Below are 17076 nucleotides of genomic sequence, written 5' to 3' on the forward strand. Positions count from 1 at the left end.
CCTGAAGAGAACAAGAAGATGTAACTGCTGGTTTTATTATCTAAGTTGTAAATAAGCACTGGGGCTACACAGTTGAGTTTTGTTAGAAGTCTCAGTGAAGAGGAAAGTAGATTTTGGCTAGGGAGTGACCACAGCAGGAAGTTTATCTGTTCACTCATTTATAACAATAAGATGTGAAACCAGACTGGAGGTGTTCAGGAGAAGCTTTTTTTTCTGTTTGTCTTTTATAGACTCAGAATACTAGGAGTTCTCAAGGACTGCACAACATGGGTTTATGGCATATTCCCCATAGAAGAACACTATAACAAATATGTTATGATTCTCCATATTTTCCACAATTTCCATTTATTACTTGGCCATTCGTTGTTGTAGTAAAAGGAGTTAATAATTTTTTACATGTCCTTGTTTTATTATTAGTCACTGAAGAAACTTTAATGATTAGCATGGGTCCTGGTTTTCTCTGATTAAAAAAAACAACAACCCAATATTCAGTTAAAAAAAAGTAACCCCAAATTCATTTTTTCCGTGTTTTAAATGAAACACCTCTAATGTATAGATCTATATCTAGCAGTGTTTCATTTTAATCATGGAAAAATGTGGATTTGAGATAATTTTTTTTAATGAAAATTGGGGATTTTTTTAAATCAGAGAAAACCAGGATTCCTGATGATTAGTGCCCCACAGCACACGCTGCTGGTCTACGTGGTGAACCCAGAGGGTTGCTACCTCTACTCTGCAAAATCCTTATACAAACAGACTTGCATCCTCCTCTGACAAAAACAGTTCTCATATCAGAATCCATATCATCAGAATTCCCCAGAAAAAGGAAACACATAAAAAATAGTGGGAGTTGCATTTATTTGTACATGAGCTAATCTTTGTTCTTGTATTTTCAAAAGTGTCTGACAGAGAGATCTGCTAATTACCACTGCAATTCACTTTTTAAAAATCTTATCTTTCACTTTCATTGTGCAAATAACTGAGAAAAGGTGCTTGTACACATGACAATGTCACAATGTACAAGTAACAAAAATTTCTCCTTGTGTGTCTTAATTACATGTACCCAAGTTTTGTGGGTTTTAAATGAGTTTGTATCATTGCAAATTAAACTACATCCCAATGTAGTTTAGTTTGCAATGATGCAATTTGGAACAATGTAGCCATTAATCAGCTTGCCCCTCAGCTGCAGGAGAGATGGGCAGGCTCAGCAGAAAAAAAGATGCACAGACATTAGACGGGATGCTAACTGGTTAGGTTGCTAGCTGGAGTGGCCTGGGCAGACCAGGTGCTGCCCCAACTTGGAGGAACCCAATCACCAAGTCCACTCGGGCTTCCAGCACCCTGTGCCCCATTCCTGCCACCTTCTCCAGCTGCCAACCAATCCAGCTGCCCTTCTGCCGCTTCCCTGCACTGCCACAGGGGCAACCTGGGTGTGCTGGCAGCCAGAGAAAGTGGTGGGGAAAGTACATGGGGCACTGGAAGCCCAGCTGGGGTGCAGGAGCCTGCTTTAAAGCAGAAACAGTGAAGGGCTCAATCCTTTCTTTTTTGATGGAGACTTCCTGCCTCTCCCATGGCTGGGGAGAGGGGTGAGATTAATGGCACAGATAAATTGTTCCCCAGCTGCAAGAGAGGCAGGCAGTCTCCTCCAAAATAAAGAAATAAAAAAAAATCAGGCCCCTCGCTGCTTGTGCCTTCAGCAGGCTCCTGTGGCCAGCAGAATAATCACATATATACAGTGATGGAAATCAGAATGTTAAGGTTTCAGTTAAAGACTCACCATTTCAACTTGTGGGGCATAGAATGTAACCTGGAGGACTAAACCCCCCCTCACATTTACAAGCTCCCATAGTAAGTAAAAAGGGACCCAATTCAGCTTTGACTTCCATTGGCAGTCAGGCGTCAGAAGACCAAGATAATAAAAAGTTTCTATAAGAAGCCTGACTACAGTGCTAGAATTTGAGAACTGATAAAGAAATAAACATATTGTCCATAATTTTGATTACAGAAGCTTACATCAGGAGATACTGTACTGGTAGCTGTGCACTCATGTGATGCTGCTGTGAAAGTGGAATCTGTTTTGTTCAGTATTCTAGACAGAAAATCTGATTTGCTTTAATTCTTCCTTTTACTGCAACAATAGTTTTGAAACCAGGTGGAGCTAAAGTGTGGGTCTGAGAAACAGTTGCTTTCACATGATTTGGTGTCTCATTGAATATTACCTTCTGATATACTGGTGTTCAGGATTGTTGAATTTTGAAATAGAGGTGTGCATGTGTGTGTGTGTGTGTGTTTATGCATGTGCACAAACACATGCATTCTCTTTACTCATTTACTTGTTTGTTGTTGCCTGAATTTTAATCAGTAAAGTATGGCTCTATAAAACCACTTATGTGCCTTGGTTATGTATAGCTGTCTTTAAAGGGCTTATGTATAAAATATAGGTTCAAAAACTCAGCCAAAACCGCTAACTCTGGAGGCATCTAAAATTCCTAAATACCTCATCTACCTAAAGATCTGTCCCAAATTGCCTAAGTCCTAAGAGTCCTGTTGAGATCTATAGGCTAGTCATTTCTTTATCACCTAAGGGGTCCTATCCAGTGGATGTCTCAGAGCTGGCCCTCACATAGTGCATAGCCAGTAAAATACTTCCATCCTTGGAGATTGTTAAAGCCCAGCTCAACAAAGTTCTGACTGGAATTATCTAGTTGGGGATGGTCCTAGTTTGAGCAGGGGGTTATGACCCCTTTAGGTCCCTTCCAACCCTAATTTTCTATGATTTTATGATACTTGTATCCACTACAGGCATGTCTACATGTGAGGCTTTAAGGCCCATTAGTCTAAGTTAATGTGCATGAAGGTTGCATGTCTACATGTGCATGCCCTTAATGAGCATTAAAAATGGTGAATTTGGGCTATTTGCACCTAAATTTGTTGCCTGAAAATGCAGGTATCAAGTTTTGGTGGAAATAGTTAAAGCACATTAACACACATGCAGACACATTAAAGAGCATACTTAAATCTGTGTGCGTGGACTGATTTGGGACTAACTGTAGTCCCAAATCAATCCATGCATAGCATTAATGTGCTTTAATGCCTGCATGTGTGGACATCTGCCGAAATCTACTTAATGTGCGTTAAACTAATGCTCATTAAATTTAGGCATGCTTAAATGCATGTGTAGACACACCCTATGTTAGTGACTAGAACACTCACCCACTGCATGAAAGGAAAAAGAAAAATCACCTCATTTTAAATCTGTACTTCACATCCAACCTGGCTATAAGACATCAAGTATTCATCAGTCCAGAATATTCAAACAATAATATTATTAATATTTAACAATACCATGTAAAGTGGAGTATCTTTAACAGAGCAGATTAAGAAAAAACCCATAAATATTTTGTAGAATGATCAGAGAAATACAGGATTAAATCTCAGGCAGAGGAAGGGCTGAATATGTTATGCACTGACCACATGTATACCTGGCCACGTTCATACAGCCAGATAAAACAAAAATATAACCTGGCCCTGGGTAATGGTGATGGTGAAAGTGGGGATATGCATCCAATTAATGCATATTAAATGCCAGAAGAGACGTGTCCTCCCTAATGCTTGAGCCCCAAGAGCTGCACATTTCATATCTTTGAGTGCTCGTCTAGGAAGTAGGAGCTCCAGATTCTTAAGTTCCCCATTACCTGGAAGGGGAGGGAGGGTTGAATTTGCAATATACTTATACTTACACATACATACTGCAGAGGTCACTGAATTATGTATTAGTGCTAAAAATGCCCCTTATGTGGCTGGAAAATCACTATTTAGAAACACAAAGGATAATAGAATTCTGCCCGTAAGCTTTACAGTACATATTCCTACTTAAAATGTGTTGAGATTGTGCTATAAATTGAAGTATATTTACAGAACAGATTCAATCACGAAGATGGTCTTTCATTAATTAAAATAGGGATACTCTTCATTTCATTAGTCAGACATTTTGTCAGTAAGAATTAGGAGAGCCTTAGGTTAATTTGTTTTACTATTACAAGATTTCCCTTGGGTTACTTTTTTTTTATAGCCATTTGAAACAACAGCTTGCTGAGAGAATGAGTGTCAAGCTATTGGTCAAATGCTTATTTTTTTATCCCTTTAGGCAATGTAGAAGCTCTAGTTGTAGGACTCACAAGAATTTCAAATTCCCACAGTTACAGATTTTAACAGTTTTAGTTGAAAATAATTCTACTATAATTCAAAAGGATGTGTCTGAAACAAAATGTACTATTATAGTAAAAGGATGTGAAATCAATGAATGAAAAACCAAACTCTGTGCTCTGTAGTTCTAAAAGTGCTGAGCAATAGCAGAACAAACAAGGGACACCAGGGCAGTATAGCCCCAGGCACTGCATTTGTGGAAGGGGGCAAAGAGGTGCAAAAATAGCCACTGCTGCAACTGGCAGCTGGCTGCATTTTTGGCTGCAGCACTGAGGCAGCTGGTGATGCCCAGTGTGCCATTGCTGCCCAAAGCACAGAATTATTCTAATACATCTTTGATACAGGCTGAAAGCTTCGAACAATCTTTACCACCCAGGCCCAAAGCTGTTCCCAGGCCATTACCACCCACCCCTACCATAAATTAGATCAATTGCCAAGTTCTCATTCAGTACTTCAAAATTACTGAAGTGAAAAGTAGAATAAAGTAGCCTGCTCCCAGGTCTAGAATCCCATCCCCATTGTTTGTGAAACAACTCTTAATCTGAATGCCCCACAATATTCATAATATCTTAATCTGAGTTTTCTGTAAACAGGCTGGATATGTTAGCTTCTTGAGAATACCTGATATTTTACTAAATGACAATAGTGTCATAATTTACTAAATCACATTTTAGGATAGATAATGAGAATGGAATGACTAGCTAATACAGTTATGTAACTTGTCCCTGACTCGTGTATAAATCAGATACATTGTTAATTTATATTCATTAATTAATACTGCTATTTCATGTCTTTGCATGCTAATAGTAATATTGTAGATTGTATAGAAGCATGACTGAAAACATTCTGAGAGAAAATATTTTGCACAGTTAGTGGGAAAAATCCCAAAGAAAGAAAAACAGGTAAGCCACCCTTACAAAATAAGAAAAAAAAATGTTAGCATATTTCCAAGTTGTCACAAAGCTATGCCAAGGTTTTTCTATTCTGTTTGGAAAGCATATTTCAATTAGTAAGGAAATAAGTAGCCTTAAAGACCCTGTCTTCTTTCCCCCCAGTATATTGCTAGTAAAAAAAATAATGATGCAGAATAGATTTGCCAACAGTCTCTCAGTACTAGTCTAGCTGTTCCATTCTTAGTTTTTTGTTTGTTTGTTTTTTTATTTTGTTATGGTTTTTAGTAAAAGACAGTGCCACTTTTCCCTTGTATGTGGGTTAGCAGTATTTCACAGATAAAAAAAAGTAGAGAATGTCATTTAAATTAGAAATGAATCAATAACAATTACCTAGTTTTCTATCTCTTTTCTGAAGCTATATTCTGCCTTTTTTTTAAATTCGTTTTGATTTCTGGTAGAGTGATGCCGTACCCTTGATGGTCAAAGTATTATGTGACAGGAAAGGATTGTTTAGGGTGGTATCTTTTATTGGACCTTCTGCATAGCTGGGTTACAGTTAGATACGCTTTCACATACAAGATATTGTTCATTAGGATTCTTCATCAAGACTCTTCATTTCTATTAAGTGATGACATCATATTTAGGGGAATGGCCCATTAAATAGAAGTGACCTGAAACTGAACCCAAAAATAGTACTAGGTGGCACATTCCAGAAAAATCTGACATCAAACCAAATGTTTTGAAGCTACAGATCTATTTATCCTGGTTCATAAAAGGGGAAAGAAATGAGAGGGGCAACATAGAATTATTCCAAGACATCTGAAAGTGTCAAAATCATTTGTGATCATTTCATTTTGTAGTTGTGGGCTGATCTGCTCAGTCAATTAACTAGGCCTGTGAGAAACAGCACCATTCCATTTCAACTTGCATTTCAAGATTTCAACAGAACAGTGTTTCATTTCAAATTTCGTTCCATTTCCACTGCTGTTCCATTTTGTTTCATTGAAACAGTGATACTGTTTCAATATTTTGCCCATAGGCTATAATGGGGAAGCTCAAAACAGCCTCTCTCATCCAGCAGGCAGATAAGGGCTCAACCCCAGGAGGGCTGCGGGGGCTGTGCCAGTCCTTCCGGGGTTATATACCCCCATCTGCCTGCCAGATGAGGAAGGGATGCTGTGTGGGACCAGGGAGCTGGGGAAGGGAACTGAGCCCCATCACTCAGTTCCCCTCCCCAGCACAGGAATCGATCGGGGAAGGGAACTGGGGCTGAGGTGAACACTATCATTGGGCTGAGGAAAGGAACTCAGCCCAGCTCAGCTGAGTTCCCCTCTCCAGTGATGAGTTCCCCTCCCTGATGGTCAGATTGGGGAGGGGAACTCAGCTCAGCTGTACTGAGTTGCCTTCTCCAGCCCAATCATAGGGCTGGGGAGGAGAACTGAGTGATCAGGCTCAGTTCCCTTCTCCAGCCTGATTGCAGCACTGGGGAGGGGAACTGAGCTGTGATTGGATTCCCGTAGACCAGCCGCAGGAGGTGGGGAGAGCCAGGGCTGTGCTCCCCAGCTGGATGAACATGGAGTTGCTGGGAGCCCAGCTCTGGTTCTCACCTGTCTCCTACCACCTGGCTGCTGGCTTCTTCAAAACTCAAAATGTTTAAAAAGTTTTGAAACGTTTTGACTAGCCTCGTTTTGTTTTGAGGCTGTTTTGAAGCCATTCATTTCATTTTGATTTCACTGTTTCGAGATTGAAATTAGTCATAAAAATGTCAAAACGAAACAGCTGGCAAAATTTCGCACAGCCCTACTAGGCATCAAGTTTGTAAGTTGTGGAAGTATGGCAGGATTTTGTTCTGCTATAAATAAGAATTTGATCATTATCCCACATATGAGTAAAAGCTGACCTAAAATGGGTGAAAATTCACATGATTCATAGGCTTTATTTTTACCATTTTTATTAAAGAAATGTATGTACAGTTGTCAGTGGAAATTAGTTATTCAACTCTTTTGCTAAATAGTTAAAAATTGAAATAATTCAGAAAGTCTGTAAATATAAATGATATGTATTTCATTTTAATCTATGCTCCTTAACTACTTCCAAATATAAATTCCTAACTATGTGCAATGATACTGTATTTGCAAACAACACAGAAAATAGTTCAAGCAATACTTTGAGATGAACTATTAAGAAATAATGGAAGAGATTATATAATACACACTGAGACTGTTTTAGGAAAGGCATTAAAATTGTGGGAGCTTGCTTGGATGTAGGATGGAATTCTATTTCCCTTTACGTACCTAAAGCCTTTATGTACCTACAAGTTAGATTTAAGGCATGATTACCAGTAAATCATGCCTGAAATGGTCATTCAACCACACATGCAATCAATTAATGGTGTGATAAAAATAGGAGTAAGATACAAAGTTATCTCACAAAATATGTGTAATAACTTTTTAGCTGCTTTCTAACTTGTCATTAACTGAACATCTAGCCAAGGGCCTTTGTGGCTGGGAGCTCCATCAATTGATTGGAGCTCCCAGCTGGGGGAAACCATGTACCCGTTTGAGCCTGAGGGGTCACAGGTGATAGGGCTCCCAGTTGTGGGGGCCCCATGTACCCCCACAGTGGGAGGCTGTGGATAATATGATCTCCCAGCCATGGGGCACTCTACATACCCTTGCATCTGGGGGATTTCCCAGCCACAGGAGCTTGCCTCTTGCCAGCACAGGGGGAACCCAGGATCTGAGTCCAGGGGGAGCAGAATTAAAAAAAGATAGGAATTAACATGACCATTGTATGTTAGATATGGAGAAAGGTGAAAGGGAGTATACAAGGGTGTTATTGAGGGAGAAGTTACTCATTGTTAAAAGGTTACTAGTGATACTCAGAGATTGGTTTGGATCCCATCCTGTGTATTATTGCTAAAAGACCTAGTTATATTTTTATGCAATTTGTTGATGACAAAGTTTGAAGTTAAATGTGAATGTAGAAGATAATCAGATCATCATGAAATAAAACCACCACCACCAACAACAACAAAGGGTAGAGCATAGCAACAGAAAAGGTATGAAATTTACCAACATTAAATATAAGGTCATGTGTTTTGAAGTTAATATTTACTTCTATTCTACCCAAGAGAGCACACAAACACCTACAGTTTTTCTTAGTGCCTGAAGAAGGATGTTTGTGCCCAAAAACTTGCAAAGAACATTTTTTTTTCAACTACTTAGTTTGTATAATAAAAGATTTGACATTTACCCAAAGAACCTTGTCTGCCTAGATTTTTGGTTGTAGCCATGTTGCTCCAAGGACATAGGCAGGCAAGCTTCTTTAGGTAGATATGATATCTTTTATTAGACCAACAGAGTAGTTGGAAAAAAAAAATATTTGCAAGCTTTCAGGAACAAGCACCCTTCTACAGGCATAGGGAGTCTCTGCTGTTTTGAGATCTCCAAGTAATGAAAGAAGCTAAAAGTGTGTCAAGATGTCAGTGAGAAGTAAATAGGTGGAAATTAGGAAAACAATGAGTAGAGATAGAGGGTGGGGAGAAAGAGGGGGAAATAATGCCAAAGGTAAGTAAGGGAGGCTAAGTGCTACTGTAGTTGAGTTCTCCAAGGTAGAAAAAAGGTTGTCTGTGAAAAAGTAAGTAGCTGGAAATTAGAAAGACAAAGGGTAGAAAAGGAGCAGAGAGGAGACAGGGGAGGGGAGGGAGAGGAAGGGAAGGGGAAAAATGTAAATGGTAAGGTCAAGCAGGTACCTGGTGAATCAAATGTCAGGTAGGTTGCAATGTGTCATAAAACAATGTCTATATTGAGTTCATGATTTTTTGTATCCAGTAGGTATAAGAAGTGAAGTCCATAGGCTTATCTACAAAAGGTGTTTTGTAAGTTCCCTCACAAAAGATATGGATTAGAACTGAGAGATTAGAGAGGGAGTGATTGTCTTGTGAGAAGCGTGCACCCACAAGTAATTGGATATTTGTGTCTTTGATGGATTTGCAGCGTGCATTCATTTTGGTGCACAGTTGTTTGGTTTCTCCTACATATTTTCCATCATGGCATTCAGCGCACTGGATAAGAAATAGAATATTTCAGGAGGTGCAGGTGTAAGATCAAGCAATGGCAATGGTTCTGTTGTGGGGTGTGCTTATTATGGGAGTGGTGGAGTTGTGTTGGCAGGTTTTGTATTTCTTGTCTTGGCGTGGCCTGGATCCATTAGTGTGGTTTGGGTCATAGGGAGTTTGTTTCTATTGATGAGGTTAGTGAGGTTTGGTGCTTATTTAAAGGCCGGGATGGGTGATTCTGGAAAGATCTTTTTAAGAATTGGGTCTTCCTTTTGTATGGGTTGCAACTGATTGAGGATTTTCTACATAGTTTCCAGGGAAGAGTGGCATGTCATAACTAATGGTGTGTGATTCATGGGGATTTTCTTTTTTTTTTTTATTGCAGAAAATCTTCATGTGGTATCTGGGTGGCTCTGTCAAAGGTATGATCTATCTCTCCTGAGAAGTGTCCTTCTTGGATGAAGGCCCTTTTGAGATTTGTAAGGTGGCAATCATGTGTTGTCTTCTTGGTTCAAATTTGGTGGCATCAGAGAGTTTGGCTGTAAATTACAGCTTTCTTGGTGTGTTTATGGTTATTGCTGGTTCTGTGTAGATATGTATGTTGGTCCATGAGTTTCTTGTATATGGTGGCTTGTATTTTACCATTTTGTATTTTGATCATGTCGTCTAAAAAGGAAATGCTTGTGTTAGAGTATTCAAGTGATAGTCTGATGAAGGGGTAACGATTGTGGAATGTTTGGTGGAAATCAGAGACTGCAGGTTTCAGGCCAGATGATGAAGATGTTATCTGTGTGTCTCAGGTACATCATGGGTTTGATAGTGCAGTTCTTGAGGAATTATTCTTCTACGTGTGCCATAAAAAGTTTGACATATTGCGGGGCCATTATGGTGCCCATAGCTGTGCCCATGGCTGGTTGTTGAAAATGAAGTTGTTGTGTGTGAAGATGAAGTATATGAGTTCAGTGATATCCTGAAGTCTTTATTCTGAGTTGTAATCTCGCTCTTGTTGATATGTGAGACAGGCTTGGATGCCATTGTGGTATAGGATGCTGATGTATAATATAGTGACATCCATGGTGTCTAGGAAGGTATTGCTGGGAAGGTGGTCTATGTTTGGGTTCCTTTGTTTGTGGATTTTAGAGAGCATGTAAAAAGTCCCTGAATTGGGTATTGGATGGATCAGAGTCTGAAGTTTTTCTTGTAATTCAAATGGAAATGATGTAATGGTGATTTTGAGGTGAAAAGGGAAGCTGGATCTTTCTCTAGTTTTTTTAATAGCAGGTAGTGTCAGAGAGTTGTATGTTGGCTTATTCTATGTAGTTTTCACAGTTAAAGATAACTATAGCTCCTTCTTTATCTGCTGGTTTTGTTACTATTTGGTGGTTGGATCTTGGAGATTTTATGGCCCTTCTTTCTGAGAGGCAGAGGTTGTTATAGCGGTGTTTGTTGTTGAGTATTTCATTGCCTTGTCTGCCTATGTCCTTAGGCAGGACAACACAGCTACAACCAACAACCCGATACCATGAATACTAGTTCTTTTGCTATAAGATAAGAGCTTATAGTTTGGAGGTGCTACAGGAAAAGAGGATTGGGGTGTCACTTGTAGGATGATTATAACTCACAAGTATGTTGAAACTATGAGAAGATCTAGTACAATTCTAGGTTGCATTAGGTGGAGTATTTTTAGAAGAAATAAGGGAATAATTAAAATAATTTAAAATCTTGTGCATAACTCTAGTCACCTATGCTCAAAAATTTAATTTAAATTGGACCAGAAGCAAAGACAAGTTATTAGCAAGCTTCAGAAAATGGAGAAATGATTGGTCTTTACAAATACATTCAGCGATGAATCTGGCAAAGGCAAATCATAGATGGAAGAAAAATAATATTCATGAACATCCAATGGGAGATAACAGATTTAACAGTAACATTACCATGGTTTGGAAGCTCTGGGAGATCATAAGCTCAACAGGATGCAGTAATGTGAAGCTGTCACAACAAAAGAAATTATTTTTTTAGTTGTGTTACCAGAAGCATTGTGTGAAAAATATTTAAAATGATAGTATCACTCTTAGCATAAACTAAACCTTAGCAAGAAGAATGTTAAAACACCAGAGAGAATCCAGAGGTGATAAAGGTTTGGAACAAAGCCATAATACTGAAAGGTTTAAGTTATTCTTAGTTAGGAAAAAAAGATTAAAGGAAGCTGAGGTGGCTGGTGCTGCAGTTTTCAAATGTTTGAAAAGCTGCCATAAAAAGGGGGAGAAAAATATTTTTCCTTGTCTCACAGAGCAGGACAAAAGGCAATGAGTTTAAACTACAGTAAAGGATATTTAGATTACATTTTATAACAAGCTGTAGAATCTCCTTCAGTGGGAGTTTTTAGAAGGATCTTAAATAAGCATCTGTAATGGCATATAAGCAACAAATCTTACATCTTTGTCAGAGGTTGGACTAGATGTTTCCAAAAGACAAATACAGGTTTCCTTCGCTTTATGCGGGTTCTGTATCTGCAAATTCACTCTTATGCAATTACCCTTCTTACACCCAAATGTATATGTGAGGTAAATTTGTTATATGCGAGGTAATTCTCTAGGGCAAGGGGTGGGGGGAGTGGCGCAGTGCAGCCCAGCAGCTGCAGGCAAGTGGTGTTGCGCGCTCGCAGGGCTGCAACAGGGAGCAAAGCAGAAGGAACTGTCAGAGGGTGCGGGGTGTGGGGTGGAAGGGGTGTGGCTCTTGCTGATACTTACACCAAGGGAGGGTTGTGGGCTGGGGGGTTGCACCAGGCCCTTCCCAGGGGGTGTGCCCCCCCACTTCTGCACACGGGATGAGAGCAGACAGCTGCTGAGGGCTGGAGCCGGGGGCGGCACCAGGCTCTTCCTGGCACTCAGGATAAGTGGCAGTGGTGCTGGAAGGGGGGGCTACAGCCACCCCAAAATTCACTGTAGTCCCATCAACCTGCCCTCCAAGTGCCGCCACTGCTCACCCCAAGTGCTGGGAAGAGCCCAGTGCCACCGCTGGCCCCAGTCCACAGTGGCAGCCTGCTCTTGTCCCATGCGCAGATCCAGGGGTATGTGCCCCCCAAGAAAAGCCCGGCACAGCCCTCTACCCCACACCCACTGACAGTTACCTCTCCTTTGCTGTCTGCTGCAGCCCCGGGAGCAGCCAATGTCACCTGTCTGCAGGTGCTGGGCTGTGCCGTGCCCCTCCCCTCACCCCTTCCCTAACCCCAGCCTCACTCCCTCCCTCACCATCATGGGAATGTATCCCTATTTGTTACCTTATAAACTGGGTTCGTTTTATATGAATTTGAGTTATGCACAGTTTTCCAGGAATGCATGTACCGTATAAAGTGAGGGAAACCTGTATGGTCTTGTTCTCTTCTTTCTTTTGTTATTATATGGTGGATTAATTCTCCTTTTTAGAGCTACTGCAGACTTATGCTTAATATATTTATGAGTCATTTAAAAAAACGAGCCAATGATGAGTTGCTAAAATGGGCAGATGACTACAAATACATAATGAATAAGATAAGAGAAACTTGTGAGGGACAATCTATTTCTAGACTGTATGGAGGCATCAAGATGTGCTTCTTGGGTATCTCAGTCATGAATCCTCCCTTGGAGCTGGACAGCTAAGCTAAATCAGCCCTTTCTTATGAAAAGGAAGATAAAAGACTGCTACTCCATTATACTCCATAACACAATGTATAGGGAATACATCTGGGATGTTGGAGAGTTATCTTGAAATAACCTTATAAAGAAATATATATGTGTACGCACATAAGGTTACTCACGCACACACATGCAAGTAACTTTAGATATATATAGATATATAATTCCCATCAGATAAGTAGTCAGATGCAAGTAACCACAGATAGATAGATAGATAGATAGATAGATAGATAGATAGATAGATAGATAGATAGATAGATAGATAGATACTATTATGTGTACTGCATGGCGTCTCCATTAGTAAGTATGAAGCAGCATCACTGTGATAGATTAAATTGTTCAGAGAAGGAGTTGGGTGAGAGACCCTTAAGTATTCATATTCTCGTGCCTTGCTTTGGGAAGATTCTGCATGGGGCAACGCTGCACAGGGCATACGTATTCTCATGCTTTGCTCATTGTTGGAAGACATCTGCACTCAATGGCTGTCAAATGCATTAGCAGAGGAGCTGTACTATAACCGGCAGGAGGAAAGCAAAATTGCTCAATCCATTGCCATGTATGCTTCCAGCTCAGTGACAAATGGTAGATGCAATCTTGAAAGAAGTGGAGAATCAAGAGCCACTTTGTGCATTTGCTGATGAACCTGGTGGTATAGGAAAAACATTCTGCTTCAACATGATTCTTTCAGCAGTGCACGGGGAAGGGAAGATTGCATTGGCTGTGGCATCCAGTGGAATTGCTGCTACCATGCTTAAGGTGCTTAAGGAGGCAGGACTGAGCACTCAAGGTTCAAGGTACCTCTGAATGTGTTGAAAACCAGCACCTGCAGCATATCAGCACAGTCTGACCTTGCTGAGTGGATTCAAGAAGCAGCTATCATCATCTGGGATGAAGCACGAATGTCTCATCAGTATGTGCTGGAGGCTGTAGAATGGATGCTGGGAGATTTACTGCAGATTTACCTTTTGGTGGCAAGGTGATAGTGCTTGAGGGTGATTTTTAGGAAATCCTGCCTGTTGTAAAAAATGTCACATGGCCACAAATAGTAGAAGCATGTTTGAAGCTATCTGAGTTGTGGAACCACTTGCAGATTTTCCAACTTTGTGAGAACATGCAAATACGTAAGGGAGGTTTTGATGCACAAAGTGCAAAATACTCTCAATGGCTTTTGGATCTGGGAAATGGCCAAATTCCAAATATTGACAAAATCATTACCCTGCCTCCTGAGCTCTGCATGCCTCTGGATCTCTCAGCAATGATAGAATGGACATTTCCAAATCTATTGGATAATTATCAAAATCCAGGATGGATATCTGAAAGAGCTATTTTGGCACCACATTAGTCCATTGTACAGGAGATCAACAATGCTATTGTGGCAAAATTTCCAGGCTAAGAATGAATTTATACAAGTGCAGATGCTCTTTCAGAGCATGGAAGTGTTATGGCTGTGCCAATTGAGGACCTGAATTCCATGGAGGTGACAGGTTTGCCTCCACATCAGCTCAACTTTAAGCCTGGGATGCTCATCATGCTTCTGCAAAACCTTGCTCCTAAGGATGGTCTGTGCAATGGAACATGGCTATTGGTGCAATCCATCATCAACAGCAGACTACTTGAGGCAAAATTTGTTGCATCAGAAAAAAAAACAGTACTAATTCCTCGGATAGCAATAAGTCCTTGAATAGCACTGAAGCCATCTGACTACACATTTCCATTCACATGGACATGTTGACAGTTCCCTGTGCAGGTGGCATTCAGCATGACCATCAATAAAGCCCAGCGGTAAACATTAAACATTAAAAAGAGTAGGAGTGTTCCTTCGGGATCCTGTCTTCACCCATGGACAACTATATGTAGCTGCTTCCAGAATCTCCCACTCAGAAAACATCCAATTTGCAGTGACTGCTCACTTGAGTAACAAAACCAGGAATGTTGTGTATAAGGAAGTATTATAAAGCTCTTACAGTAAGAAAGTGTGATACATTTCAGGATTGTGTGTATGCGGAAATGTTGAAATGCTGTTGAAGTGCGATAAAATGTGATCTCAAACAAAAATTGGCTCATTAGATTTTCATGCAAGCAACGCTGCACGGGGCATCTAGTATATATATATATGTGTGTGTGTGTGTGTATACATATATATTATACATATATATACATATATATTATATATATGGCTATGGTCCTTTGCAATCTTTTGGGCACAAACACCCTTCTTGGTTGTTTGTGGTTACTTGCATCTGACTCAGAGGTTGGAGAGTAGTTACTTGGATCTGACTTTCCAACCTCCAAGATGTATATAGTAGACTGAAGCCCAGAACTACCTACCAGCTTGCTTAAGAGTTCATAGGTAGAGTGCACACATGCACTGTTTCACTTAATGTTTTTTATATAGCTGCTTTTTATTCATTTCTTGTGGTTTTCTCATACTTCACAATTTTTGAATTTTGTGCAAATCTATACTCTATAAGCCTTAATATTATAGTTTGGCACGGGTGGGTATGCACTAAGCAAAACATACCTTACAATATTCTTAGTCTATCTACTAATTAGCATATTAACATATATAGATTAGTGTACATAAAAGATAGACACTGAAGCAATCACCATTACAATACCTTTTGTGAGTATAACTTCATGTCTCGGCTGTCTGCTGACTTCACTGATATTACATTTACAGAGTATTTAGCCCACAGTGAAGATGTTTTTGCCCAGAGTGTATATAAAAGAGAGGAAATATGAGTTTCACCTATATATAATTTTCAGAATTAGTTATAGAAGTGAACAGAAGATAGACAATACATCCATAAAAGCTCAAAAGTAAGGAGTTTAGACCTGGAAAATTATTCCAAATGGATCCAAGAGCTTTGACAAAGCAGTCTGAAATGAATATATAACTCAAGGCAGTAAGAAAGCATATCAAAGTAAATCTATTTTTCAGTATTAGCTTATCCCTGTTTGCAAGCTATAGTTGTGGTTCAGAAATCAAGCCTTCAGGGTATTATTGGTTAAGGAAGTCAGATAAGTAGTGCATGCATTAGTGTAGTAAAATCCCAAGTCAAAGTTATATTTTAGTGGAATACTATCTTTGCTGAACTAATATCTTTAGTAAAGGTGAGACATTTCTATCCCACTACTTGTAGTTCCACAATTTTATTTCCAAACAAGTTACGTTTATCTTTGCCTGTTACAGGTTACCTTTAAAATGTTTTAAAGTTGTGGAATATATGTTGTCATAAAGCTAGACCAGTTTTAGAGCAGTCACAGGTTAGAGCTTAATGCTATCTCAGACCTCCACAACTCTGACTTGCCACTGGAGGGCTGGTGAGCAGAGGAGTGGACAGGAAAGTGAAGCAGAGGAGTGGAAGAGAGGAGTGGACTCTGGGATGGGAGTGGGGAGGGGTGGCATGCATCTCAGAGATGCAGCAGAGAGAGATGGAGGGAGAAGAGAGACTGAGCAAGGAGAATGCTTTTTCTCTGGTTGATTTAGCACTGGTTAAACATGCCCTAAAGATTGCAGTCCTGAATTTATCCACACAGTAGGTATAGCATAGAAACAGGGAAAACCTCCACCTATATGCCTCAGCTTCAGCCTGGGGGGAATGAAAGAAGTCTCCATGCTATCATCCCATCCTTGATTTTGTTCATGTGCTGACAAGGCCTAAATAGGCAAGAAACAGTGTTGTCTAGCTCATGTTTTGATCCATTAGTCAAAGGAACTGAGTTTTGGGCCTGGTTCTTCTGCTAGCTCATCATGTGGTGTTGGGAAGCCTTTCTGCCTGTTTTCCAATGTGATAGATGATTTGAGCTTACGTTGCAAAGTGTTTTGAAATACATGGATGGCAAGTTCCACATAAGAGATAAGCATGACTTAGGAAGTTGCTTGCTATCTGACTAGGCACTACGTGGCCATGCTTCTTCCCAGCAGCTGTTTGTTGCTACCCTTCTAGCTCCAGTGAATTGTATGCATTTAAATACCCATGGCAAGATACTACTTGAGGCACACAGTAAATGCCAGCTCTTAGTTTTCACTCTTTTTTTATACTATAGAAAAATAATAGAGCAATTCTTCTTTTGCAAGAACTCAAAAAGACACTAACAGGGTAGAATGCTTTTAACACTATGGATTCTTATTTGAAATCTATGGCATTATCTTGAAAATCATATTTATAAACTTAAGAGTTAACCTTTGGCAGCTCTGCTTCCCCTGTGGAGCCAATGCATCCATTTCAGCAAGAGGAGA

Source organism: Alligator mississippiensis, chromosome 1, assembly GCF_030867095.1.
Source record: "Alligator mississippiensis isolate rAllMis1 chromosome 1, rAllMis1, whole genome shotgun sequence".
NCBI classification, from domain to species: domain Eukaryota; kingdom Metazoa; phylum Chordata; order Crocodylia; family Alligatoridae; genus Alligator; species Alligator mississippiensis.